Genomic DNA, 7,309 nt, shown 5'->3' with positions numbered 1-7,309 from the left:
GAAGAGAAGCTCTATGAATGTAAGGAATGTGGGAAAACCTTTAGGGATTCCTCATACTTCATTAAACATAGAAGAATCCATAGTAGAGAGAGGCCCTATGAATGTAAGGATTGTTGGAAAGCCTTTAGAATAATCACAACCCTCACTGCACATAGAAGAATCCATAGTAGAGAGAGGCCCTATGAATGTAAAGACTCTGAGAAAGCCTTTAGAGTAATCTCCAGCCTTATTGTCCATAGACGAATTCATACTGGTGAGAGGCCTTATGATTGTAAGGAATGTGGGAAAGCCTTAATACAGCCTCAAACCTCACTGCACACAGACAAATCCATGGTGGAGAGAGGCCCTAAGAATATAAACAATATGCAAACACCTTAGCCATTTCTCATCCTTCCCTAGACATACTCAAACTCAGTGGGTAGCAGCCCTATGAATGTAAGGAATGTGGGAATGCATTTAGGGATTCCTCACATCTCATGACTCATGTGCAGACTCACAATTGAGGCTGGCCTTATGATTGTACAGGGTATGGGAAAATCTTCAGGTAGGCCTGAAACCTCACTACACATAGAGGAATCCACAGTGGAGAGAGGACCTATGAATGTAGACTATGTGGGAAAGTCTTCATTCTGGTCTCAAGCTTCACTCTACATACAAGAATCCATAGTGGAGAGAGGACCTATGAATGTAGAGTATGTGGGAAAGTCTTCATTCTGGTCTCAAGCTTCACTCTACATACAAGAATCCATAGTGGAGAGAGGCCATATAAATGTAAGTATGTGGGAGACGTTTTGATAGTTTCTTATCCCCTGATAAACTTGCAAACTCTCCTCTCCCCCACAAACATTCAAACTCACTACAATAGTATAGAGCAGCCCTGTGAGTGTGAGGAACGTGGGAAAGCCATTAGTTCCTCTCACATACCAGGACTCAAGAGCTGAGAGTCTGTCAGAAACGGTTGTTCCATCCACACTGCCGTCATGTGACACTGCCACCATAAGACAGGTCTGTGAATGTGGGCAGAGTTTCTCGTGACACAAGACAGCGTAATTGTAACTGCAGACAAGTGTCCTCATCAACTGTGCTCGCTACCTGTGCACACATGTCATTTTGCCTTTCTAAAACTGGCTATTCTATAACGGAAATCACCGACATTGATCAAATGTGGTTTTTCTGTTTCTTGAGGATTTTATTGATGTGATATATCCTGTGACAGTTAAATTTACCGATTATGTATTTGGTTTAATGCTTTCAGTTTTGTATTTAGGACATTGCCTTCCATTCTTTCCTATTATCAAGTTCATGACTTTCACCTGCAGTTTAGTAAGTTTCTTGCAGGAGAACACTTTGAGACTGTAAATATTTTTTCATCATACTTTGCTGTCAATTTTGTATCAGTTGATTACTACCTATGATTATTATTAAAGTGGTATTTACAAATTCTCTGTTCTAATCAATTCTTTTATGTTTATTCAAAGGAATTCTGTGAAATGTTGCTTTGCCTTCCCCCTCTTTATTTCTCAAACTGTTGCGAACATTGCTCGTCAATGCACACACCTACACAGGTGTGGTCTTTAGGAACATGTTTGTGCACGTTTGCATACGCTGCATAGTAGCCCAATGTATTACAATTCACAGTGAGGAACAGGTATTTAGACTTCTAAAATCTCTCCAGACAATATGTGCTGTTTGTTGGGTTACTGGGCTAAAAGGGAACAGTTTAGTATTTGGTATAGCATCTTTCTACATCAAAACATGTGAGGTTTTAAAACTCTGGGGGTGTACTTCTAAGATACAAATTTTGATTTATACTCCTGTGGACCAAAAGATAATGCCAAAAATCAAAACATTCCAAGGAAATAAGTATGTGTTCATTTTAATCCATATGTCAAACCTAAATAAATGCAGTTAAAAAGTCTCTAAAAAAAATCCCACACAAATCTCTTCATGTCTAAAAGGGAACCCTAAAGCCTAGTGTTACATTCATAAGCCTTAAGGAGTCTCAGGGGTTTTTATCACAAGAGAAATGAATGAAAACACACTTCCATATGAAGAGATTTATGTTTATCAGGCAGCCAGGATATGGTTCTTGTTTTATGTAACAATGTAATCCCATTCCTCAGCCCTAATACAGAAGTAACCCTGGTGTGTAAAACGTTTCTCATGACTACAGGAATACCCATACAATAAAAGGTCTCATTCTCTACCACTGAGGCTAAGTCTCTCTAAGTTTCCATGCTCACAGAACTTCATCTGTGCAACATTCAAGAAACCCTATTCTTCTGCTGCTCTCCCTGGACCACATCATCTATGTCTGCTGGGACCTAAAATCTCCTTCACACTCTGGGTCAGCAAAGTACCTCGTATGGACAAGGACAAAGTGTAATGGTGACAGGCTTGGGAAATGGAAAACTCAGGGATTTCACACAGAGTTTTATGTTTGAACAAGGAGCTCTCGGAGTAGAGTGGTTACAAGTCAGGCTGCTAACCTGCAGGTCAGGAGTTTGAAACTAGCAGTCATTCCATAGGAGACAGATGAGGCTTTCTGCTCTCCTAAATATTTACAACCTCGGAAACCCTATACACATTTGCTGATAGTGGGAACCGACTCCATGGCACACATCCACCACCACCACCAATGTCCGCCCTAAGGGGTAACCATCACCCTCATCCCTTCACTAAATATATTCACTTCCTGTCTGGTGGCTTCTTGTGTCAAAGATAACAATCTCCTTACAATTTACCGTAACCTACTATCGTCTTAACTGCTTTCTGTTTATCGTTAACAGCTAGAAAGCAGCCAGAATTTAGAGAAATGGTTTAATTCCGATCATCACGTCATTATAGACAAACAGCTACCCCTTCCAGAAGACCCGTCATGAGTCTCAATGAAACAAAGTAGAGTGAAGGACATTGAGGTGGTGAAGACTTGGAGGCACTGTAAAATGGCAGTTCCTTTGTGCCCCTCACAGCCATGGGACCACCTGGGCCCTCCACAGACAAACTAATGATCCCAGGTGTTCATGTTGTCTTCAATGCTAGAAGATCAAAAGGTACAGGCCCACCTACCAAAATTAAGGACCATTTTGGAGAATTATCAATTTGTACTTACGTTTTGTTATTTTCACTTGTTCTGTGTTATTGTTAGATGCCATCGACTCGGTTCCAACTCTTAGGCACGCAGTATAGGTTCCCAAGGAGTGGATGGCGAGTTTCAACAATCCCCACTGTACACAGGGTCCACATGACCTCCAAGGAATATGATCCCCCTGCACCAGCAATGAAGCTGTGAGCTAAGTCCAACCACGTTCAATAAACTCCTGTGAACCCCGGGTGGAGACGTGGTTCACCAGCAGTGTGGCAAGACCTGGGGACTCCTGGGCCCGGAGTCAGTGACATAGCCACAGAGGAAAAGAGTGGACAGTGAAGCGTCCAGCTGATAAGAAGTGATGGGATAAGCACAAGAACTCCCACATTTGCAGATAATACCCATTTGACCTGGCTTCAATGGGTAGATGATCAAAACTCAATTCCTGACCAATGGAATGCCCCAGTAAGATTGACCTCTGAGAAACAGAATATGACCCCATTATAATTAGGTGCTATTGAGTCCATTCTGACTCATATTCTACGCACAATGGAACAAAACACCCAGTCCTGCACCATCGCTCAGTCCTTCCGCTTGAACCCATTGTTGGTGCCACTGTGTCAGTCCATCTCATTGAGGGTCTTCCTCTTTTTCCTTCATGCTCCACTCTACCAAGAAAGACATCCTTCTCCAGTGACTGAACCTTCCTGATAGGTCCAAACTATAAGAAATGAAAGCTTGCCACTGGCTGCTAAGGAGCATACTACTTGTGCTTCTTCCACCACCGATTTGTTTGCTCAGACAGTGCATGGTGTTTGTAATATTCATCTCCAACTCCACAATTGCAATGCGTCAGTTCTTTTAAGGTCTGCCTTATTCACTGTCCAACTTTTACATACATGTGTGGTGATTGGAAATACTATGCCTTGGGCTCCATTTGTTAGGATCTTATTGATTGGTCTACTGTTGAGTATTTGAACAGCCATTACTGAAGGCTGTCATCTTTGGTCTTCATCAGTAGTTTCATTTTTCTGTCAGTAAGCACCGTTGTTGTATCATTTGCATATCGTAGGTTGTTAGGAAGTCTTCCTCCACTCCTGATGCTACTTTCTTCATATAACCCAAATGATCGGATTATTTGCTCAACATTAAGATTAAGAAAGGTCATGGGCTACTACACGGCATACTCCTTTTCTCATTTTAAACCATTCAGTATCCATTTGTTCTGCTCGAACAACTGCCTTATGTCTATATACAGGTTACTCATGAGCTCAACTAAGTGTCCTGGAATACCCATTCTTCACAATGCTACCTATAATTTTCACGATCCACACATTCAAACGACTGTAGTCAACAAAACACAATCGTGTTTCTTTTTGTTTTCAATCAAGAGCCATCTGACATCATCAGAGATATGCCTGCTTCCAAGTCCTTTTGAATCCAGCTTGAATTTCTGGCAGTTCACTGTTGATGTACTGTTGCAATTGGTTTTGAATTATCTTCTCCAAAATTTTACTTGCATGGGATATTGTTGAATGATTTCTGCATTATTTTGGGTCTACTTTTAAATGAGCACAAATATTTATCTCTTCCATTTTTTGGCCAGGTATTTGTCTTCCAAAATTTTGGCATAGTTGAATGCCTCCAGTACTCCATCAGTTTGTGGAAAGGTTTCAAGTTGTATTCCCTCAATTTCCTGGAGCTTTCTTTTTCACCAATACTTTAAGTTGACCTTGGACTTCCTTCCATATCCTACAATACCACACCAGGACATTATACAATATGGTAATTATAAAACATTCCATGTATTCAATCAGTATGTTGATTCCTGAAAAAATATTTACAACAGACACGTTCATATCTCATGAGTCTTCTAAACATCTCATTTCAAACAAATCATGGTTGAGTAGTAAGACATCATGAATAACATATGCAATGTTGCTGAGGTGGGGTCAGAAGGCAAATGAATTTATCTTTGAAGCCTGAATTCCTGACAACCACATCTCTCTTTAGATACAATTTTGTTGATATTCTGCCTTGTCTTTTCCACGGGCTGGATAACAGGGAGAGAAGACTAAGGAAATATCCCATTCAACTCTTAAAACCTACAGGAACATCTGAAAAAACCTGCATCTCACAACGATTTCACTTCATACCAGTATGTTTTTCTACCTTCATTTAGTCCATTTGATTTGATTACATACTGCTCCATGCTGTGGAGTTGGTCTGACTCACTTGAGCCTGTCTAGGGCTTCTCACAGTGGTGGGTGGGTTTGAAGTGGCGACGTCACAGACAGCAGTCCAATGCTCACCTTACAGAGTACTGAGTTGCTCATTCAGCGTTTATTGTGTAAATACACCAATAGAGAAAGCATGCATCTTCTGTTAAAATAACTTGAAAGAAAAACAAGTACAAAGGCCCTGATGAAAATGAACAGAGGCTGAAAAGAAGAACGGAGTCATTCCACTGCTTATTGTGGGAATGCAAGTTCCACAGCCAAGAAGCATCATGAGGCTGCTTCTCCTCGTTCAACAGGCAGCTGGAGCTTCTCTTGCAGTACCAGCAGCATCCCTGAGACAGGATGGTGAAGGTCAGGGTCAGCTGATTCGGGCGCTCAGTCACCAGGCTGATCTTAGCTCTGCCAGAGTGGAGGTTGTCGCCATCAAAGACCCCTTCATTGACATCAGCGATATGATCTATATGTTCCAGGATGATTCCACCCATGGCAAGCTCAATGCCACTGTCAAGTGCGAGAATGGGAAGCCTGTCATCAATGGGAAGCCCATCTCTTATCTTCCAGGAGCAAGATCCCGCCAACATCAAGTGGGGTGATGCTGGTGCTCAGTATGTTGTAGAGTCCACCGGTATCTTCACAACTATGGAGAAGGTGGGAGCTCACTTGAAAGGTGGGACCAAAAGGGAAATCATCTCTACCCTTTTTGCTGAGATCCCAATGTTTGTGATGGACGTGAACCACGAGATGTATGACAACTCCCTCAAATAGTCAGCAATGCCTCCCACACCACCAACATTTTGGCCCAGCTACCTAAGGTCATCTATGACAAGTTTGCCATTATGGAGGGACTCAAGATCACAGTCCATGCCATCCCTGCCACCCAGAAGACTGTGGATGGCCCCTCTGGGAAACTGGTGTGTTGGTCGTGGGGCTGCCCAGAGCATCATCCCTGCATCTACCGGTGCTGCCAAGGCTGTGGGCAAGGTCATCCCTGAACTGAAGGGAAACTCACTGGCATGACCATCTGGGTCCCCCATTCTCAATGTCTCTCATGGACCTGACCTGCCACCTGGAGAAAGCTGCCAAATATGAGGACATCAAGAAGGTGGTGAAACAGGCATCAGATGGGCCCCTAAAAGCCATCCTGGGATACACTGAAGACCAGGTCATCTCCTATGACTTTAATACAGACTCCCACTCTTTCACCTTTGATGCTGGAACTGGCATTGCCTTCAACGACCACGTTGACATGCTCATTTCCTGGTATGACAATGAATTTGGCGACAGCAACAGCGTGGTGGAAATTGTGGTCTACATGGCTTCCAAGGAATGAGTCTCCTGTAACACGAGCCCCAGATCTAGAGGAAGACAGAGGCCCTCAGCTGTTGGGAGTCTTTACCCCAACTGTATCCCCGTATCCCTCCACATGGAGAAGCTCCCATCCTCAGTTTCCATCCAGACCCCCTGGAGAAGGGGAGGGGCTTAGAGAGCCCAGTCCTGTGGTGTACCATCAGTAAAATGACTTGTCCGGCCAAAAAAGGCAAGAAAATCATCATCAGGATAAACAGTGTTCCATGATAAGAGGGTGAACTTTTCAAGAACGTATAATGAACCTTACTTGTGTGTGTACCAAATACAGTGACAAACGCCATCCAAACTAGAGAAGAAGAATAAATCTATTACACTTGGCTGCAACAGCATCCCTTAGTAAATGGACAAAGGCAACACGTAGAGAAGAATCAGAAAGGTAATAATCAGCATACTCATGAGCATTGCTGTATACTAAAAATAATGTGCCTATGGTCTAGAAATGAGTCATTTCCCTCACTGCAGAGTCATAATGTAACAACACAGGCAGCCTTGAATGCGAATGAGAAAAGGAAGAGTAATGGACAAGGAAAAGGCACATTGGAACCACCCTGATCTTGGCAGCTCTACAACGGCGGCCCATGCTTACAATGGGAGCACACACATATTCAGTAAA

At 42.8% G+C, this 7,309-nt stretch overlaps 1 pseudogene; it reads left to right on the top strand.

Moving 5' to 3' along the window:
* Positions 1-5,597: 5,597 nt before the first annotated feature.
* Positions 5,598-6,658, top strand: LOC102827627 (annotated as a pseudogene).
* The last annotated feature ends 651 nt before the right edge of the window (positions 6,659-7,309 follow it).

Source organism: Chrysochloris asiatica, unplaced genomic scaffold (genome assembly GCF_000296735.1).
Source record: "Chrysochloris asiatica unplaced genomic scaffold, ChrAsi1.0 scaffold00446, whole genome shotgun sequence".
NCBI classification, from domain to species: Eukaryota; Metazoa; Chordata; class Mammalia; order Afrosoricida; family Chrysochloridae; genus Chrysochloris; species Chrysochloris asiatica.
Note: the sequence above shows the minus strand (reverse complement) of the source record. Positions and strands in the feature narration are given on the sequence as shown.